This window comes from Wasmannia auropunctata, unplaced genomic scaffold, assembly GCF_000956235.1.
Source record: "Wasmannia auropunctata unplaced genomic scaffold, wasmannia.A_1.0 LD335825.1, whole genome shotgun sequence".
In the NCBI taxonomy this organism is placed as follows: domain Eukaryota; kingdom Metazoa; phylum Arthropoda; class Insecta; order Hymenoptera; family Formicidae; genus Wasmannia; species Wasmannia auropunctata.
In genome coordinates, this window is record NW_012027065.1 from 42,693 (window position 1) to 43,316 (window position 624).

The following is a 624-nucleotide window of genomic DNA, read 5'->3' on the forward strand; positions in this document are numbered from 1 at the left end:
TAGACGGATTGGGTGATATCCCGTTTTCCGTAATAACATGTCCCAAATATGTCACCTCCTTCCGTAAGAATTCACATTTGGTGACTTACAATTTTAAATTATTTTCTCGCAATTGTTGCAATACTTTCACGAGCCGTAGGTTATGATTCTGAAGGCTTGCACCGTAGATTATGATATCGTCCAAGTATACCAAACACCTGATATCCTGGATGCCTGTTAGCACAGAGTTCATTAGCCTCTGAAAGTCGCTGGCGCGTTCTTTAATCCGAACGACATTCGATTAAATTCGTAATGTCCGTACGGTGTAGAAAATGCTGTCTTGCATTTGTCTGTTTCACTCATGGCTATCTGATAATACCCGGAAGGGAGATCAAGCAAAAATATTTCGCGCTTCCCAGTTGATCGAGTATATCCGTGATATTCGGCAATGGAAACGAATCGCCTATAGTTAAATCGTTTAATTTTCGGAAATCTACTATGATCCGCATTTTTTGTTGATCTGTCGCGTCGGCTTTTTTAGGAATGACCAGTATAGGTGAGTTCCACTGGCTCGTGCTGCGTCGGATGATTTTTTCATCCAGCATTTTACTTATCTGCCTATTTACTTCGTCCTTGTGTTAGGCA